Source organism: Mustela lutreola, chromosome 7 (genome assembly GCF_030435805.1).
Source record: "Mustela lutreola isolate mMusLut2 chromosome 7, mMusLut2.pri, whole genome shotgun sequence".
Lineage (NCBI taxonomy): Eukaryota > Metazoa > Chordata > Mammalia > Carnivora > Mustelidae > Mustela > Mustela lutreola.
Genome location: NC_081296.1, coordinates 152,798,897 through 152,819,930, shown reverse-complemented (window position 1 = coordinate 152,819,930; position 21,034 = coordinate 152,798,897). Strand labels below are relative to the sequence as shown.

At 42.2% G+C, this 21,034-nt stretch overlaps 1 pseudogene; it reads left to right on the top strand.

Moving 5' to 3' along the window:
- The first annotated feature begins 296 nt into the window (after window positions 1-296).
- The window catches only part of LOC131835182 (immunoglobulin heavy variable 3-74-like), a 168,657-nt pseudogene continuing 147,919 nt past the window's right edge, over window positions 297-21,034 (top strand).

Below are 21,034 nucleotides of genomic sequence, written 5' to 3'. Positions count from 1 at the left end.
CTGACTCTATGTCCTGCAGATGATTCGGGGTGGGGGGCAGCAATTCCTGTGGGGGGAGCACTGACCTAGATCCTGGGGTCAGTCTCACCCTGTATATCTTCATGGATACCCTACAAACACAAGTATACACCCTGAAATGCTATATAATAAAAAAACTTTTTTTTTTCAAAATTTGTCCTTAGCACTAAATTAAAGGTATTCACAACTGTGGGTCACAGCCTCTCTGTCAGAATAGATCCCCAAGCTGAATATATAGCCAGAGGACATGCAAATAGGGCCTCCCCTCTGCTGATTTAACCAGCACAGCCAAGATCCTGCAGCTGGGAGAGGAGCCCCAGGCCCGGGATACCCAGGTGTTCACTCAGTGATCAGGACAGAACACAGACAGCTCACCATGGAATTTGTGCTGGGCTGGGTTTTCCTTCTTGCTCTTTTAAAAGGTAATTTATGGAGAAAAAAAAGAAATTGAGTATGTGAGTGAATGTGAGTGAGAGAAAAACAGGATATGTGATAGTTTCCTGACCAAGATGTCTTCCGTCTGCAGGTGTCCAGTGTGAGGTGCAGCTGGTGGAGTCTGGGGGAGACCTGGTGAAGCCTGGGGGGTCCCTGAGACTCTCCTGTGCAGCCTCTGGATTCACCTTCAGCAACTACTACATGCACTGGGTCCGCCAGGCACCAGGGAAGGGGCTGCAGTGGGTCGCAGTTATTAGCAGTGATGGAAGTAGCACAAGCTACGCAGACTCTGTGAAGGGCCGATTCACCATCTCCAGAGACAACGGCAAGAACACGCTGTATCTGCAGATGAACAGCCTGAGAGCCGAGGACACGGCCATGTATTACTGTGCGAGAGACACAGTGAGGGGCCCTCAGTGTGAGCCAGGACAGAAACCTCCGTGTTGACACAGGATGTGCTGAGCTGCAGGGGCACTCAGGGCAGCAGAGAGCGCTCAGCATCCACAGCAGAGATCAGACCCAGGAGCAGGTGCAGTAGGTAGGACTTCCTTTTGAGATCAGGGATTTCCTCTCCAGACCCTCAGCTGTCCACAGGGATTTTTTTTTTCTTTCATCTCTAATACCTCGTGTTCTCCGTGCAGCCAACCACAAGAATATAACTTTGCTTCCACACAGCAGAGATCTCCCCAGTCTCCTGGGAACTTCCCTTCATCAACCTCTTCTATGTCTCATTTTCGTCCTCCACTGAAGCACATGTTGCAATTTCCCATTGTCCTTGAGAAGCACCTGCACAGCCCAGGCTCTCTGCATGCCTGTTCTCTGCCCTCAGCGGGGCACACACTGTCCCCACATGTTTATGACTGCCCAAGTCAGTTCTTGTCCTCCTGGCTCCAGTGTATCCTCTGGCTCATTGTACATATAGGTGGACACAGGTGATCAGGAACTGCCCTTCTGTAGGCACCGCTGCATTTCCTGGATGGAAAAGGAGTCCACCTGCTATGAGGGATGCTCAGATTTCCCCATGAAACTGGTGGGATGACAATCCAGAGAGGAAAACCCATCCCTTTCCTTCTGGGTCCTGTTCTGGTGGGGAGAGTCCATGAGAGCGTCCTTGGTGACTGTGTTTTAGATGTGTTTCCCAGCTTCCACACAGGGAATCCATGTGAATCCTGAGATCCAGCTGGCAGGTCCCAGATCCCTGCCCACCCTGTGCTATCCATTGAATATCCATCAGAAACCACCCCCCAACCTCATTCTCTCCTTCTTCTGACTTCTCCCTCAACCTGTCCTGTATCCTGAGCCCCATGGAACTGGGGTCCTGTCACACTGACAAGATCTTCACCAAGTGTCAGATGGAGAAAGGCTCAATAATGAATGTCTCCCATGATGGGAGGGCTCTGAAGTGGGGCTGAAATGGGGATATATGGCTCAAACCATGACCCAGAAATAAAATAATATAGCAGGTACTATATGAGACAATACTGTCACTTCCTCTCATATCCCTGCTTTTGTCCCATTGAACTGCCAGGATTTCCCCTAGAGAATTCATAAATATCTTCTGGGCTGTTTGCTCTCTTGATTTCCTGTGAAACCAGTACTGGTCTTCGCACATCAGAGGAGTCACAGGAAAGGCCCTTCCACTCAGAGTCCTTCTACTCTTGTAACGTCGAGGGGGTGGTCTGCATGGAATGCATCTTCTGTGTCTGAGGTGATTCTATTTGCCTGTAGCTGGAGGAGGGTCAGGCCCACTACTCAACTCAGCATGAAGCATCTTGGGATGGTCGTTCCCAAGAAGAGGGACACTCATTAGAGGGTCTTCTCTGTGTTGGCAGCTGTCCTGTGTGTGTATTTAATACATTACAGGAATGTCTAAGAATAGTTACCAATCTAGTGTACCGGCCTCCTGTGAGTCTCCTTGTGTTGTGTTCACTGATCCAGATGAACCTGGACAAGGAGTCCCGGGTGTGCAGAACCTCACAGACTCTCTCACTTACCTGTGTCACCACCAAGTTCTCTTGAGCAACTGTGGACTTTCAGTATTCTCCATTGTTCCCCAAATCTCATCTCTCAGGTTTTTCTCTGCATAATCAGCAGGCTGTCCCCAGCTGTGTTTCTTATGAGGCATATATACATTTCTTTCTGTTCTAATATACAAACATTGGCAGAAAATGTCTGATGCATTGCCGAATTGTCATATCCTTCTTTCCATAATATCCGTGGTATGTTTCATTTATTGATAACCTCTGATGAATTATTACACTATGAATCTGTATATTTTTAGATTCTGCTACCCCTGGAAGTACTATTGGAATTACTTGCATAACTGGTAATATATTTTACAACCAAAAAGAGTTCACATATTTAACGGATGAACTTACTGTGCAATATAAATTATAAAAAACAACCTAAAGTAACAATCTGCTTGCGATTTTCATTCAAGATATTATAGTGCCCACTTCCCATTATTCTATTATTTGTAGAGTTATTTAGTATAAAATATAAAACATAATAGTGAGGTGGAGACAAGATGGCGGGGAAGTAGGAGGAGGCCCCTTTTCAACCTGTACCCTAAAGTGAGCTGATTACCTGCCAATGAAAACCGATCACCCATGAAATCAGCCTGAGATTAGAATTATACACGTCTGGATCTCTATGGGGGCAGAAGACACCAGTGGGCAGGTACAGAGGAGTGGTAACATCGGACTAATATGGGAAGATAAACAAAAGGGGGAGGGAGCCACCAGAAGAGACCCATTGGAAATAGGAGAGCGCCCTGCGACTGGGGACCAGCATTAACTTGGAGTCTGGTTGAAAGCACTCAAAAAGAACAAAGAATTGCAGGGGGAAGTTCTGGGAATCAGGGTGGTTAGGGACAGAGGCTTAAGTCTCTGGACCCAGGGCAGCCACCCCTGGTGCTGAGCCAGAGAGAGTGCAGTGAGGAAACCATGTCTTGGTCCCTGAGCCACAAGCAGGTCTGAGAGCATGTGAGGTCCAGCTCCCGTGAGGGGCTGGGAGCCCTGTCAGCCAGCAGAAGCACAGACTTTTCTGTAGTCCCCACGCGCACACCATGTCGTGCTATCAGAGCCTGAGTCGTGCCCCACACCCTCCCCTGAGAGAGGTGCGTGCAGGTGCCATCCCAGTGCTCTCTGTCCCAGAAGACCTGAGTACACTCAGTCCCTGCCAGCAGGAAAATCTTAGTGTGCTATCGCTGCTTGGAACCTCTCTGGCAGTCTGGAGCTGCCCTGAGAGCCACCGCTGTTGTCGTCGTTTTGGGTACAAGCAGGAGTACCTGTGTCCCCAGGGCCGGCAACATGGGACGTGCTCTTCCAGGGGCCAAGGGGGAACTTATGTGCTCTGCAGCTCCCAGAGGGGGATAGACTGAGGTTTCTCTCTGAGAGGGAGGTCTGGGTGCAATCTCTTTCCTCTAAACCTCCAAAGACCATCAAAAGCTGTCAAAGGAAGAAAAAACAAATGAACAAACAAACATAAAAACCTCCAGAGAACAAAGGCCTGAAAAACAGGTTTCCTCAGAGCCCACCCTCTTGAGGGGGGCTTGAGGACTTAACTCAGGGAACACTGCCTGGAAGCCTACATGGCAGACTCCTCCCCCAGGAAGCCAACCAGGGTAAAAAAAAAAAAAAAAAAAAAAAAAAAAGACGACAAGAGAACAACCACCACGACTTCATAGATACAACCCTTATTTTTAAACCGTTCCCAATATTCTGGTTCATTCTTTTATAGATAATTTTTAACCTATTTACCAACACAGTGAGATGTCCAGTACATCAAATTCATAGTAACCTTTTAACCTGAACATTTTGATACATATACCCGTTTTCCTTTTGCTTTTCCATTTTTTTAATTTTTTAATTTAATTTTAGTTTAGTTTAGTTTATTCTTTTCTATTTTTAGTTTTTAATATTAATATAGAGTTAAACTTCAAGATAATCCCAATCCCCCAATCAATGTTAACGCTATAGGTAAACCAATTTTTAATCCCCCTTTATCTTAGGAAAGTTGAATCCTTAACAAAGATATCAAGATACATCCAGAAAAATCAAAACAACCTCTCGCCCATACTGAAAATTTATAACTACGCTCCCATATTTTTCATCCTCCAGTGTGTCTATGTATTTGAGCATTTCTAATAGTATATAAATCTTATAATTGGAGTTCTTCTTTATAAGGTTTTTTTAAATTTCACATATATATACATATATATATATATATATATATATATATATATATATTCTCATGTCAAATACTTTTGTCAGTCCTTTTGTTTGTCTGTTTTTGTTTGTATACTTGATAAATCTTACCTTGGAGCCAATTTGGGTTTAGACTTCCCTTTTTTTTTTTTTAATTAATTTATTTTCAGAAAAACAGTACTCATTATTTTCTCACCACACCCAGTGCTCCATGCAATCCGTGCCCTCTATAATACCCACCACCTGGTACCCCGACCTCCCACCGCCCCGCCACTTCAAACCCCTCAGATTCCTGTCTCATATTGAGAGTCCATAGTCTCTCATGGTTCACCTCCCCTTCCAATTTCCCACAACTCCCTTCTCCTCTCTAACTGCCCATGACCTCCATGCTATTTGTTATGCTCCACAAATAAGTGAAACAATATGATAATTGACTCTCTCTGCTTGACTTATTTCACTCAGCATCATCTCTTCCAGTCCCATCCATGTTGCTACAAAAGTTGGGTATTCATCCTTTCTGATGGAGGCATAATATCCCATAGTGTATATGAACCACATCTTCCTTATCCATTCGTCTGTTAAAGGGCATCTTGGTTCTTTCCACAGTTTGGCGACCGTGGCCATTGCTGCTATAAACATTGGGGTACAGATGGCCCTTCTTTTCACTACATCTGTATCCTTGGGGTAAATACCCAGGAGTGCAATGGCAGGGTCATAGGGAAGTTCTATTTTTAATTTCTTGAGGAATCTCCACACTGTTCTCCAAAGAGGCTGCACCAACTTGCATTCCCACCAACAGTGGAAGAGGGTTCCCCTTTCTCCACATCCCCTCCAACACATGTTGTTTCCTGTTTTGTTAATTTTGGCCATTCTAACTTGTGTAAGGTGACATGTCAATGTGGTTTTAATTTGAATCTCCCTGAGGGCTAGTGATGATGAACTTTTTTCATGTGTCTGATAGCCATTTGTATGTCTTGATTGCAGAAGTGTCTGTTCATATCTTCTGCCCATTTTTTGATATGTTTGCCTGTTTCGTGTGTGTTCAGTTGGAGGAGTTCATTATAGATCCTGGATATCAACCTTTTGTCTGTACTGTCATTTGCATATATCTTCTCCCATTCCGTGGGTTGCCTCTTTGTTTTCTTGACTGTTTCCTTGGCTGTGCAGAAGCTTTGGATTTTGATGAAGTCCCAAAAGTTTATTTTCGTTTTTGTTTCCTTTGCCTTTGGAGACATATCTTGAAAGAACTTGTTGTGGCTGATATGGAAGAGATTACTGCCTATGTTCTCCTCTAGGATTCTGATGGGTTCCTGTCTCACATTGAGGTCTTTTATCCATTTTGAGTTTATCTTTGTGTACGGTGTAAGAGAAGGGTCGAGTTTCATTCTTCTACTTACAGCTGTCCAGTTTTCCCAGCACCATTTATTGAAGAGACTGTCTTTTTTCCACTGTATATTTTTTCCTGTTTTGTCGAAGATTATTTGACCATAGAGTTGAGGGTCCATATCTGGGCTCTCTACTCTATTCCACTGGTCTATGTATCTGTTTTTATGCCAGTACCATGCTGTCTTGGTGATCACAGCTTTGTAGTAAAGATTGAAATCAGGCATCACATTACTTGATTTCTGCCCATTTTTTGATGTGATTGTCTGTTTTTTTGAGTGTTGAGTTTGAGTTCTCTCGACATCTTGGATATTAGCCCTTTGTCTGTAGTGTCATCTGCAAATATCTTCTCCCATTTGTGCATTGTCTCTTTGTTTTGTTGACTGTTTCCTTTGCTATGCAGAAGCTTTTGATCTTGATGAAGTCAGAAAACATCATTTTTGCTTTTGTCCCCTTTGTCTTTGGAGACATGTCTTGAAAGAATTAGCTTGGCCAATGTCGGAGTGGTTACTGCCTATGTTCTCCTCTAGGATTTGGATGATTCCTGTCTCATATTGAGGTCTTTCATCCATCTTGAGTTTATATTTGTGTATGGTGTAAGTGAATGGTCGAATTCCATTCTTCTGTATATAGGTAATTTCCCCACCACCAATTATTGAAGAGACTGTCTTTTTTCCATTGGATATTTTTTCCTGCTTGCTCATTTACTTGATCATAGAGTTGAGGGTCCATGACTGGACTGTCTTCTCTGTTCCATTGGTCTAAGTGTCTGTTTTTTACCAGTACCATGCTGCCTTTTTTTTTTTAGTTTCTTTTTAGTGTACCTGAATTCATTGTTTATGTACCACACTCAGTATTCCATGAATTATATGCCGTCCATAATATTACCATGCTCACCCAACCACTCCTGCCCCTTCAAAACCCTCAGGTTGCTGTCTTGGTGATCACTACTCTGTAATATAGCTTGAAGTCAGGCAATGTGATAACCCCAGCTTTGTTATCCTTTTTCAACATTTCCTTGTTGATCCAGGATCTTTTCTGGTTCTGTGCAAATTTTAGGATTGTTTGTTCCAGCATTTGATCTGGATGGCATTGAAAGTATATGCTTTGGTGAGTGCTGTGAAGTGTGTAAACCTGGTGATTCACAGACCTGTACCCCTGGGGATAAAAATATATGTTTATAAAAAATAAAAAATTAAAAAAAAAGAAAGTATATGTTGTTCTTGGCAACATAGAAATATTAGCAATGTTTATTCTTCCAAACCATGAGCATGAAATGTTTTTCCATCTTTTTGAGTCTTTTTCCATTTCCTTCATAAGTTTTCTGTAATTTCTTCAGTATAGATACTTTACCTCTTTGGTTAGGTGTATTCCTATGTATCTTATTATTTTTGTGCTATTATAAATGGAGTCAATTCTCTATTTTCTCTCTCCACAGGTTGATTGTTAGTGTATACAAGATCAACTGATTTCTGTGCAAAGGATTTGTATCCTGCCATGTTACTGAATTGCTGCATGATTTCTAGTTGTTTGGTGGTGGAGTCTTTTGGGTTTTCCACATAAAGTATCGTGTCATTTGTGAAGAGAGTGTTTGACTCTTTCATTGCCCAATTGAATACCTTTTATTTCTTTTTGTTTTCTTATTGCTGTTGCTAGAACTTCTAGGACTATGCTGAACAATAGTGTCTAAAGGGGGCAACCTTGTCATGTTCCTGATCTTAAAGGAATGATATTTGCTGTGGGTTTTTCATAGATGGAATTTAAGAAATTGAGGAATGTTCCTTCTATCCCACACTCTGAAGAGTTTTAAGCGGGAAAGAATGCTGTATTTTATCGAACGCTATTTCTGCATCAATTGAGAGGACCATGTTATTCTTCTCTCTTCTCTTCTTAATTTGTTCTATCACACTGACTGGTTTGCAAATGTTGAATGGACCTGTCAGCCCAGGGAAAATCCCACTTGGTTGTGATGGATAATCCTTTTAAAGTACTATTATGCAATTATCTAGGATCTACGTGACAATTATCTAGGATCTACGTGTTCTTGGCAACATAGAAATATTAGCCATGTTTATTCTCTCAAACCATGAGCATGAAACGTTTTCCATCTTTTTGAGTCTTTTTCCATTTCCTTCATAAGTGTTCTGTAGTTTGGCAACTATATTCAATCTCGTTACTGGTTATTGGTCTATTCAGGTTGTCAATATCTTCCTGTTTCAGTCTTGGAAGATTATAGGTTTCCAGGAATGCATCCATTTCTTCTAGGTTGCTTAACTTATTGACATATAGCAGCTGATAATAATTTCTGACGATTATTTCTATTTCCTTGGTGTTGGTGATGATCTCTCTACTTTCATTCATAATTTAATAATTTACTAATTTAATTTACATAACTTAACAATTTAATAATTTAATAATTTGGGTCATTTCTCTTTACTTTTGGATAATTCTTGCCTGTGGCTTATTTATCTTCTAATTCTTTCAAAGAACCAGCTTCTAGTTTCACTGATGTGTTCTACTGTATTTCTGGTTTCTAATTTATTGATCACTGCTCTGATCTTAATTGTTCCCCTTCTGATGCATAGGTTAGGCTTAATTTTCTTTGATTGTCTTCTTCCCTGGTTGCTTCCCTAGCCCTAAAAAGAGGGCATGCTCCTCCAGATGCCAGTCAGCATGGGGAGGAGGTTGCTCCATAATGAAGGTAAGGCCACTTCCTCTGTGCTCTCTCCCAGTGTGCCAGCTACCTCATGGTCCACTTTCAGGATACTTCCTATTCTCTCAAATGTTTGAATAATTACTCTCACACCTGATAAACACCTTTTCTCAGGAGACAGGATGGCGGAGAAATAGGAGATGCTGTTCCAACCGGTCCCCTAAAGTAAGCTGATTACCTACCAAAGAACTCTGATCACCCATGTAATCAGCCTGAGATTAGAATTATACACTTCTGGATCTCTATGAGGGCAGAAGAGGCCAGCGGACAGGTTAAGTGGAGTGGGAACATCAGACTGATATTGGAAGATAAAGAGCGGGAGGGAGCCAGCAGAAGCGACCCATTGGAAAGTAATACCGCAATATGAGAGTGCCCTGTGATTGGGGAACAGCATTAACTTGGAGTCTGGTTGAAAGCACTCAAAAAGAGCAAAAGATCTTAAGGGGAAATTGATTGAATCAGGTGGTTAGGGACAGGGGTTTAAGCCCATGAACCCAGGACCACTACCCCTGGTGCTGAGCCAGAGAGAGTGCAGCAGAGAACCAGGCCTTGGTCCCTGAACTGCCAACATGCATGAGAGCATCTGGATGGCGGCTCACGTGAGAGAATCTCATGTGGATGCCAGCTGGAGCTCTCTAGAACCACAGCCTTTTGTACTCTGCATGCACACTGTGCAAATGGGGTCTGAGTCACTCTCCACACCCTCCCCTGAAAGAGATCCTAGCCAGTGCTCTCTAGGACCAGGAGAGCTGAGCACTCCCAGCCTGGACCAGCAGGAAAATCTCAGTGTGCTATCTCTAGTTGGGACCTCTCTGGAGGTCTGGACCTGCACAGACAGCCATGGCAGAGGCAACCACAGGAAGCCAGCTCTCTGGATTAGTATTTCCCATGGTTTTCAGTAAAAGCGGGAATTCTTCTGACCACTGAGACTGTGACTGGGGATGTGTTCTGCCAGCAGCAGGTGGTGGAATTTACATGTTCTGGAACACCCAGAGAGAAACAGACTGAGGCTTCTCTCTGAGACGGAGGTTTGGGTGCAGTCTGCTTTCCTCTAGACCTCCAAAGAAATGCCAAAAGCCACAAAGGGAAGGGGAAAAAGAAAACAGAGAACAAAAGCCTGAAAAAACAGTTTCCTCAAAGCCCAGCGCCTTGAGAGGGACAGGAGGACTCAAGGATAGCAAGACTGCCTGAAAATACACGCAGCAGGCCCCTCCCACAGAAAGCCAGCCCGAAAAAAACCTACAAGAGAACAAACACCACTACATCCTAGATACAACTTTAATTTTTAATTCATTCTCACTATTCTCATTATTTTCAATTTTTAAATAATTTATTAACCTATTTACCATCACAATAAGATGTTCAGTACAACAAATTCCATAATAACCTTTTAACTTGAACTTTTTTGATACATATACCTGTGTTTTTCTTTTGCTTTTCTATTTTTTAATTTTTTTTAAATATTCATTTACAGATAAGCTTCAAGGTAATCCCTTTACCCAATCAATGCTACTCTTATATATAAACCAGTTTTAATCCCCCATTATCTCAGGAAAGTTGGGTCCTTTAACAAAGATATCATGATACATCCAGGAAGGGTGAGGAGGAGTCAAGTTGGCAGAGAAGTATCAGACTCAGGAGACATCAGGTAGCAGGGGATCATCTAGATAGCTTATCAAACCATTGCGAACACCTACAAATCCTACAGGAGATCAAAGAGAAGAAGAGAAAAAGAAAATCAACCACTTTCTGAAAGGTAGGACCATCAGAGAAGTGACTCCAAAGTGACGGGAAGATAGACCTAGAGGGAGGGGCCAGCTCTGAGAAAGCAGCAGAGCAATGGAGCACAAAACCAGAACATTTAAAAGGCTGCTCCCCTGAGGGACATCACTCCAGAAGCTAAGCCAGGGTCAAGCCCACGTAGGACAGCATGGTCCTCAGGTCCCACAGAGTCACGGAAGGATCAGGGGTGTCTGAGTGTCACAGAATTCACAGATATTAGAGCAGGGAAGCTGGCTACAGAGATGGAGCTGAGGAGTGAGCTCTCAACTCAGGGTTACCTTAAACTGTGATCCGTGGCACAATCAGAACACTGCTCTGTGAGCTGGGACCCCACAAGATCCGGGGAGAGCTTCCTGAAAGAGCTCAGGGATCTGTGGGGTTCAGAGACTCCAGGCAGGGCTGTGTGCCAGAGACCGAGACACCCAGCCATAGGCTGGGTGATCTTGGAGCGCAGCCAGAAGCCAGGGAGACAGGAGTGATTGAACGCTTTTCTCCGAGCGCACACTGAGTGGGGCCCCGAGCTCTAGGCTCCTTCAGCCAGAGACTGGGAGGCCGCCATTTTCATTCCCATCCTCTGGAGCTCTATGGAAAGCATTCATGGAACAAAAGCTCCCAAAAACCGAACCTTAGCAGATTACATAGCCGGGCCCCAGGTAAGGATGGTCCAATTCAACCTTGGGCAAAGACACTTGAGAATCACTACAACAGGCCCCTCCCCCAGAAGATCAGCAAGAAATCCATCCAAGATAAAGTTCATTTACAAGGAGAACAGCGGAATTCCAGAGGAGGAGAAAGCAAAGCACGGAATGCATGGCTTTCTCCCCAGGATTCTTTAGTCTTGCAAAGTTAATTAATATTTTTTAACATTAATTTATTCTTATGCTAAAATTCTTTTTAACTTTTACTATTTCCTCTCTTAACTGATTTTTTCATTTATTTTCAGTGTAACAGAATTCATTGTTTAGGCACCACACACAGTGCTCCATACAATCCATGCCATCCATAATACCCACCACCTGGCTCCCCCAACCTCCCACCCCCCGCCCCTTCAAAACCCTCAGATTGTTTTTCAGAGTCAATAGTCTCTCATGGTTTATCTCCCCTTCAATTTCCCTCAACTCCCTTCTCCTCTCCATCTCCCCATGTTCTCCATGTTATTTCTTATGCTCCACAAATAAGTGAAACCATATGATAATTGACTCTCTCTGCTTGACTTATTTCACTCAGCATAATCTCCTCCAATCCCAGCCATGTTGCTACAAAAGTTGGGTATTCATCCTTTCTGATGGAGGCATAATACTCCATAGTGTATATGGACCACATCTTCCTTATCCATTCGTCCGTTGAAGGGCATCTTGGTTCTTTCCACAGTTTGGCGACCGTGGTCATTGCTGCTATAAACACTGGGGTACAGATGGCCCTTCTTTTCACCACATCTGTATCTTTGGGGTAAATACCCAGGAGTGCAATTGCAGTCATAGGGAAGCTCTATTTTTAATTTGTTAGGGAATCTCCACACTGTTCTCCAAAGTGGCTGTACCAACTTGCATTCCCACCAACAGTGGAAGAGGGTTCCCCTTTTTCCACATCCTCTCCAACACATGTTTCCTGTCTTGTTAATTTTGGCCATTCTAACTGGTGTAAGGTGATATCTCAACTTGGTTTTAATTTGAATCTCCTGATGGCTAGTGATGATTAACGTTTTTTCATGTGTCTGATAGCCATTTGTATGTCTTTATTGGAGAAGTGTCTGTCCATATCTTCTGCCCATTTTCTGACATGATTGTCTGTTTTATGTGTGTTGAGTTTGACAAGTTCTTTATAGATCCTGGATATCAATCTTTTGTCTGCACTGTCACTTGTGAATATCTTCTCCCATTCCGTGGGTTGCCTCTTTGTTTTCTTAACTGTTTCCTTTGCTATGCAGAAGCTTTTGATTTTGATGAAGTCCCAAAAGTTTATTTTTGCTTTTGTTTCCTTTGCCTGTGGAGACATATCTTGAAAGAAATTGTTGTGGCCAATGTCAAAGAGATTACTGCCTATGTTCTCACCTAGGACTTTGATGGATTCATGTATCACATTGAGATTTTTCATCCATTTTGAGTTAATCTTTGTGTAAGCTGTAAGAGAATGGTCGAGCTTCATTACTTCTATACATAGCTGTCCAATTTTCCTAGCACTATTTATTGAAGAGACTGTCTTTTTTCCACTCAATATTGTTTCCTGTTTAGTCGAAGACTATATGACCATAGACTTACCAGTAATATCTGAGCTCTCTACTCTGTTCCAATGGCCTATGTCCCTGTTTTTGTGCCAGTACCATGCTTTCTTGGTGATCAAAGCTTTGTAATAAAGCTGGAAATCAGGTGACATGATGCCCCTAGCTTTGTTTTTCTTTTTAAACATTTCCTTAGAAATTCAGGGTCTTTTCTGGCTCCATACAAATTTTAGGATTGTTTATTCCAGCACTTTAAAAATACTGGTGGCGGGGCGCCTGGGTGGCTCAGTGGGTTAAGCCGCTGCCTTCAGCTCAGGTCATGATCTCAGGGTCCTGGGATCGAGTCCCACATCGGGCTCTCTGCTCAGCAGGGGGCCTGCTTCCCTTCCTCTCTCTGTGATCTCTTCCCTTCCTCTCTCCTACTGTGATCTCTCTCTTTCAAATAAATAAATAAAATCTTTAAAAAAAAATACTGGTGGAATTTTGATCAGAATCACATTGAAAGTATAGATAGCTGTGGGCAGAATAGACATTTTAACAATGTTTATTCTTCCAATCCAAGAACATGGAATGGTCTTCCATCTTTTTGTGTATTCTTCAATTTCTTTCATGAGTGTTCTGTAGTTCCTAGTACAGATCCTTCACCTCTTTGGTTAGGTTTATTCCCAGGTATCTTGTAGTTCTTGGTGCTCTAGTAAATAGAATAGATTCTCTAATTTCCCTTTCTATATGTTTATTGTTAGTGTATAAGAAAGCACCTGATTTCTGCCCATTGATTTTTTGCCACATTGCTGATTTGCTGTAGGAGTTCTAGTAGTTTGGGGGTAAAGTCTTTTGGGTTTTATAAAGTGTTCTGTCATCTGTGAAACGAAAGGGTTTGACTTCTAATTTCCCAAATTGGATACCTTTTATTTCTCTTTGTTGTCTGTTTGCTGCTGCTAGGACATCTCTGTTGAACAAAGGCGGTGAAAGTGGGCATCTTTGTCATGTCCCTGATCTCAATGGGAAGGATTTCAGCTTTTCCCCATTAAGTATGATAATCGTTGTGTGTTTTTCATAGACAGATTTGATGAAGTCGAGGAATGTTCCCTCTATCCTTACACTTTGTTTTCTTTTTCTTTATTTAATTTTTATTTATTCTTTTTAATTTTATTTTTTTTTAATTTCTTCTCAGTGTTCCAGAGTTCACTGTTTATGCACCACTCACAGTGCTCCATGCAATACGTGCCCTAATACTCACCACTAGGCTCACCCCACCTCCCACCCCCATCCCTCCAAAACCCTCAGTTAGTTCCTCTGAGCCCACCTTCTCTCATGGTTCATCTCCCCCTCCAATTTCCCACAACGCCCTTCTCCACTCTATCTCCCCATGTCCTCTGTGTTATTCCTTATATCCCACAAATAAGAAAAACCACGATATTTGACTCCATCTGCTTGACTTATTTCACTCAGTATAATCTCTTCCAGTCCCGTCCATGTTACTACAAACTTTGGTTATTCATCCTTTCTGATGGAGGCATAATACTCCATAGTGTATATGGACCACATCTTCCTTATCCATTCATCCATTGAAGGGCATCTTGCTTCTTTTCACAGTTGGTGACTGTGGCCATTGCTGCGAAGAACATTGGGGTACAGATGGCCCTTCTTTTCACATCTGTATCTTTGAGGTAAATACACAGTACTGCAATTGCATGGTCATAGTGAAGTGTTGTTTCTAATTTCTTAAGGAATCTCCACACTGTTTTCCAAAGTGGCTGTACCAACTTGCATTCCCACCAACAGTGTAAGAGGGTTCCCCTTTCTCCACACCCTCTCCTACACATGTTGACTGACTTGTTTTCATTCTCACTGGTTTCCATGAATTGTTTAAGATCTTCTTTGATTTTCTGGTTAATCCAAGCATTCTTAAGCAAGGTGGTCCTTAGCTTCCTGGTGTTTGAATTTCTTCCAAACTTCTTATTGTTGAGTTCCAGTTCCAAAGCATTGTGGTCTGAGAATATACATGGAATAATCTCAATATTTTGGTATTGGTTGAGCCCTTTTTTTATGACCCAGTACATGGTCTATTCTGGAGAAGGTTCCATATGTGCTCGAGAAGAATGAGTATTTGTTGTTTTGGGGTGAAATGTTCTTTATGTATCGATGAGGTCCATCTGGTCCAATGTGTCATTAAATGTTCCTTTTTCTTTATTGATTTTCTGCTTGGATGATCTAGACAAATCTAGATCTAGACACTACTGAGAGTGGCATGTTAAGAGCCCCTATGATTGATGTATTCATATCAATATGACTCTTTATCTTGATTTACAGTTGTCTTATGTAGTTGGCTGCTCCCATATTGGGAGTAGAAACATTTATAATTATTAGATCTTCTTGGTGGATAGACCCTTTAAGAATGATGTCATGTCCTTCTGTATCTCTGACTATAGTCCTTAATTTGAAATCTAATTTATCTGACATGAGAATCTCTATCCCAGCTTTCTTTTGAGGCCCATTGGCATGAAAGATGCTTCTCCATCCCTGCACTTTCAGTCTGGATGTATCCTTAGGTTCAAAATGGGTCTCTTGTAAACAACATAAGGACAGGTCCTGTCATTTTATTCAATCTGCAACCCTGTGCCATTTTATGGGACAGGGGTTCCATATGGGTCATTCATGATGAGAGTGATCATTGAAAAATATGTTTTTATTGACATCACGTTGCCTATGAAGCCCTTGTTTCTACAGATAGTCTCTGTAAATTTCTGGTCGATGTCACTCTTGGGTTATTTCTTCTTTTATAGACCCCCCCCCTTAATGTTTCTTGTAGTGCTGGCTTGATGGTCACATACTCTTTTAAGCCTTGCTGGTCTTGGAAGCTCCTTATCTTTCCATCCATTCTGAATGTCAGCCTTGCTGAATAAAGTATTCTTGGCTGCATTTTCTTCTCATTTAATGACCTGAGTATGTCTTGCCATCCCTTTCTGGCTTGCCAAGTTTCTTTGGACAGGTTTGATATTATTCGGATGGACCTTCCTCAATGCCTGAGGAATCTCTTCCACCTAGATGCCCTCAGAAGCTCTTCCCTAAAATTATGATCTTCAGTTCCACAATCAAGTGCACTGAAGTTTTTCTAGCATAGTTGATCATGGGGGTAGGGGTGTGCGGGGATGTTCGTGTACCTTGAGACATGAACTCTTGTTCCGTTCTCCATACTGGGATAATTTTCATCCAGAACTTGTTTAACTGTATCTTCTAGTCTTCTCTCTTTCTCCACCCCCTCAGGGATCCCAATAATTCTGATGTTGGAACATTTCATGGCATCATTTATTTCCTGATTCTGTTTTCATGGCTTCTAAGCTGTTTGTTCCAGCCCTCCTCCTGATCCTTTTCCTCTATCAGTTTGTCCTCTAGATCACTAATTCTATCTTCTGCCCCAGTTACCCCAGCTGTTAGAGTATTTAGATTAGATTAGATCTCATTGATTAAACTTTTAACTTCTTCCCTGGTGCCTCTCACTTCTGCCCTTAGAGATTCTATATTGTCACTAATGGTCTTCTCCAACCTAGCCATTGCCTGGATAATTGTTATGCTGAACTCTCTTTGTTTCTTTTTTGAAGATTTTATTTATTTGACAGAGAGAGAGAAATCACAAGTAGGCAGAGAGGCAGGCAGAGAGAGAGAGAGAGGAGGAAGCAGGCTCCCCTCTGAGCACAGAGCCCAATGCAGGGCTTGATCCCAATCATGACCTGAGCTGAAGGCAGAGGCTTAACCCACTGAGCCACCCAGGCACCCCCTGAATTCTCTTTCTGACATACTGTTTATGTCCATATCCAAGAGTTCTGATGGAGAGGTCACAGTCTCTGAATTTTTCCACTGTTGGGTGTTCTTCCACCTAGTCATTTTGGTGAGAGGATTTTGAGGGGAATGTATCAACCACGATCCAGCCAAGGTGCATCCTGGAATGCTTCAGAGAAATCAGAAGTCACCACCAAAGAGAAATAAAAAAGAAAGAGATATAGAGAGAAAAAAAGACAAACCCAACCAGAATGAGCCCCTAAAGTAAGATTTATAAGGTATATAAACAAAAACAGACAAAAAAGAGAGACAAAAGTAAATGACAAATAAAAAGAAAAAAAAAGAACCCAGCCAAAATGAATCCCAAGAATGAGATTTATATAATACCAGAACAAAAATAAATGCACAGAAACAGTGATAGAAGAAGAAGATGGGAAGGTAGTTGTAAATCCTTGATGTGGACGAGGATGGTTATTTTGATTCTTGCTGGGTATACCTTGATATCGTTGTTAAAAGACTCAACTTTCCTGAGATAAAGGTGGATTAAAACTGGTTTAGACATAAGGATAGCATTGAATAAGGAAAAAGGATTACCTTGAAGCTTATATCTATATGATTTTTAAAAAGAAAAAGAAAAGAAAAACACAGATATATGTATGGAAAAAGTTCAAGTTAAAATGTTATTATGGAATATGCTGTATTAAACCTCTAGTTGTAATGGTAAGTAGGTTAAAGAAATTAAAAGAACGATAATCATGAGAATGAATTTTTTTAAAGAGATGTATCTATGAAATATATAGATTTTAGGGTTATACTGGAAGTTTAATATATTGTTTTCCCCTGATGTTGGGGTATTACAGTAATATGGGGATATTGTGGTGGTTGTCCTCCTGTTCTTTTGGCTTTCCTTCTGGGGGAGGGGCCCACTGCACTGTTTTTCAGTCAGTCTTGCTTGGGTTGAGTCGTCCTGCCCCCTATCTAGGGGCTGGGCTCTGTGGAAACTGGTTCTTTGGGATTTTGTATTTTGGAGGGTTTGGGTTTTTTTTTTTTTTTTTGCAGCTTTTTGGAGGTTTAGTGGAAAGCAAAATGCACCCAGACCTCCACCTCAGAGAGAGGCCTCAGTCTGTTCCCCTCTTGGTGATCCAGAACACACACTCCCCCTTGGCAAACTCCACTGAACAACGCAAATTCATGGTGTGGGCGGTGTGGGCCCCCAGCCACTGTCTCAGGGGTCGTCCAAAGTGCCTGCTTGTCTATGCACCCCGTGGCCACTAAAACTGCAAGTGATATTGGTCTGGGGAACACATTTCCAGTCACTGCCTTTGCCAAGACTGCTGTATAGGGATCATGCAAACACCACTCAGTCATCCAGGTCACAGAAGGCTGCTGCCATGGAGGGATCCTGACCAGAGATCTCGCCGAGTTCCTTCAGGCATGGGCTGGAGTATTCAGTCCTAGAGGCCACTGGATAACGCTCACACCAAGCTCTCTCAGGCCTGGGCAGGGAGTGCAATCAGACCCTGGTTGTGCAGTGTGAGCAGAGCACAAAAGGGTGTGGTTCTAGAGAGTTCAGGCTGGTGCCCATACCAGACTCCCTAATGCACAGGTGAGAGTGTGATGAGCACTTTCCTGAGCAGTAATGCAAGCAGTGCACATCCACGTGCTCAGGAACCAGGAACTGGAGGCTCAGTTGCACTCTCCCTGGCATGGGTGGTCACCAGAAGTGGCCGTCCTGGTCCGTGGTCTTAGGCCCATGCCCATGACTGCCTGATTCCACCAGTTGTCCCTTAATATCTTTTGCTCTTTTTGAGTGCTTTTAACCAGACTCCAAGCTAATGATGTTCTCCAACTACAGGGATTGCTTCTGGTGGCTCCCTCCCCCTCTGTTTATCCTCCAATATCAATCAGAGCATTCCCACTCTGCTTTTCTCCACTGGTGTCTTTTGCCCCATAGACATTCAGAAGTATACAATCCTACACCTCAGGCTGATTTCATGGGTGCTCACAGTGCTTTGGTGGATACTTAGTTCACTTTAGGGAACCCGTTGAAACAGGGTCTCCTACTTCCCTGCCATCTTTCCCTTTCTCTTCTTTTCAGTTTTTTTATTTTATTCTTGCATTTTGGTTTGCCTTTGTTTTTTCAATGGTGGCATCCATACACTCTGGATATTGCTGGGCTGCATCCTGCTTGGGTCTTGTTTGATATTTTTGACTCGATCCAGTCACTCGACCACCCATGGACATAATGACTAGGAGGAGGAAATCCCAAAAAAAAAAAAAAAAAAAAAGAACAACAGGCAACATCCTCTGCCACAGAACTAATGGATTCAGATATAACCAAGATGTCAGACACACACTTCAGGATAGCAATCATGACCTCAATAGCAAGGCTTGAAAAAAGGCATTTATGACAATATAGTATCCCCAAGAACAGAAATGAGTTCTAATCAGGCTGAGTTTAAAAATATTATGAATGAAATACAACCTAAGCTGGATTCTCTAACAGCCATGGTAAATGAGGCAGAAGAACAATTAGTGACCTACAAGATAAGCTGAGACAGAAGAAGGAAACTGAATAAGACAGGGGTAGGCAGTTAGTGGCACATGAAATTAGACTTAGGGAGAACAATGTCATGAAAGGCTCAAAGTCAGGGGGCGCCTGGGTGGCTCAGTGGGTTAAGCCACTGCCTTCGGCTCAGGTCATGATCTCAGGGTCCTGGGATCGAGTCCCGCATCGGGCTCTCTGCTCAGCAGGGAGCCTGCTTCCTTCTCTCTCTCTGCCTGCCTCTCTGCCTACTTGTGATCTCTCTCTGTCAAATAAATAAATAAAATCTTAAAAAAAAAAAAAAAGAAAGGCTCAAAGTCAGAATTACTGGGATCCCCAAGGGGATGGAGAGACAGAGAAGACTAGAAGATATAGTTGACCAAGTCACATCAGACAACCTCCCTAATCTGGAGAAGAAAACAAGCATTTGAGACCAAGAAACACAGAAGACCCCTCCAAAAATCAATAAAAATAGATCAAAACCCTGACATGAAATAGTGAAGCATGCAAATAATAGTCAGGGAAGATATCCTTAGCAGAAAGGGGGAATAGTTTTCTTACATACAGAGGGAGAATCATCAGAATAACATCAGAACTGCCACAGAAACCAAACAAGCCAAAAGGGATGTAGTATAGATTCAGGGTATAAATGGAAAGAGCATGCAGCCAAGAATACTTGATTAAGCCAGACTGTCATTCAGAATGGATGCAGAGATAAAGACCTTTCAGGGCACACAGAACTGAAAGATGATGTGACCACCAAGACAGACATGCAAGAAATATATAAAGGGGATTCTGTAAAACACACAAATATGGAAGACCATTCTATGCTCATGGATCAGAAGAATAAACATTGTTAAAATGTCAATATTTTGACATTTTAGAGCATAGATTGAATAGAGCAATCTATACTTTCAATGCCATTCTAATCAAAATTCCACTGACTTTTTTCAAAGGGCTGGAGCAAACAATCCTAAAATTTGGAATCAGAAAAGATGCTAAATAGTTAAGGAAATGCTGAAAAAGAAAAACAAAACTGGGGGCATCACGTTGCCTGATTTCAAGCTTTAGTACAAACAGGTGATCGCCAAGACAGCATCATACCAGCACAAAAACAGACACATAGACCAGTGGAACAGAGTACAGAGCCCAGATATGGACCCTCAACTTTGTGCTCAACTAATCTTCGACAAAGCAGGAAAAGAGTCTCTTCAATAAATGGTGCTGGGACAATTGGACAGCTATATGTAGAAGAATGAAACTCGACCATTCTCTTACACCATACACAAAGATAAACTCAAAATGGATAAAAGACCTCAATGAGATGCAGGAATCCATCAGAACATAGAAGAGAACATAGGCAGTAACCCCTCTGATATTAGCTACAGCAACTTCATTCAAGATATGTCTCTATCGCATATTGAGGTCCTTCATCCATTTTGAGTCTATTTTTGTGTGTGGTGTAAGGACAAAGGGAAAAAAAAGCCAAAATGAACTTTTGGGACTTCATCAGGATCAAAGGCTTCTGCACAGAAAAGGAAAGAGTCAACAAAACAAAGAAGCACCCACAGAAGGCAAGAAAACAATCTCAAGTGACACAACAGACAAAGGGCTGGTATCCAAGATCTATAAAGAACTCCTCAAACTCAACACACAGAAAACAGAAAATCATGTCATAAAATGGGAAGAAGACATGAACAAACATTTCTCCAAAGAAAGCATAAAATGGCTAACAGACACATGAAAAAATATTCATCATCACTAGCCATCAGGGAGATTCAAATCAAAACCACATTGAGATACCACCTTACACCAGTTAGAATGGCCAAAATTAGCAAGATAGGAAACAACATGTGTTGAAGAGGATGTGGAGAAAAGGGAACCCTTTTACACTATTGGTGGGAATGCAAGTTGGTGCAGCCACTTTGGGGAACAGTGTGGAGATTCCTTAA